Here is a 645-nt window from a genome sequence, read left to right on the forward strand (position 1 = left end):
GAGCGTTTTGCGAAATATAACGAGAGTTAGGAGTTACTGATTATCTGTTGTTGCCATTACCTTGGGAGTTTTATCTAGCATTTTGAAGGCTGTAGATACAATAAACAAATTGTTGAATATTGTGGATAATTTATTTAGGACGCTGAGACAATATTAAAGCAAAAGTTGTATGCCCCCATGATGGTACTTTTGACTATGGTACTACGCTGAAAAGGGGGTTATTGTTCTAACGCTGCAGAAATGCATTTTTTTCTTCAGATTATATCGATGTTTGTGAGATGGTTTGTCGGTCGCCGTCTGAGCGGCTGTTGTATTTTGATGTTAAATAATTATCAAGAATATCTATGTCAATTTGAATTTGTAAAGGGCTTCCACATTGTCTTCCAATTTAGGATACTTTTACATATCAAACGAGATAATCCTAGACATGAATGTAACTGAAATCTTATTTTAGTCACGCAGTTGTAGTCTGACCTGTTGGAACTGTTGAGGTAACTTTTACCTTCTTTTTGGGGCCAAGGCAATTAGTGCCGAATGGTTCTTCCACTCGTTAAAACATAGTCTTTGACCTTTTAGCACCGGACCCCCGCGCGGCCCAGCGATAAGGTCAACCTATTGGTGTAGTAAGATGTGAATGACGACCTT

This window comes from Penaeus monodon, chromosome 25 (assembly GCF_015228065.2).
Source record: "Penaeus monodon isolate SGIC_2016 chromosome 25, NSTDA_Pmon_1, whole genome shotgun sequence".
Classification (NCBI taxonomy): Eukaryota; Metazoa; Arthropoda; class Malacostraca; order Decapoda; family Penaeidae; genus Penaeus; species Penaeus monodon.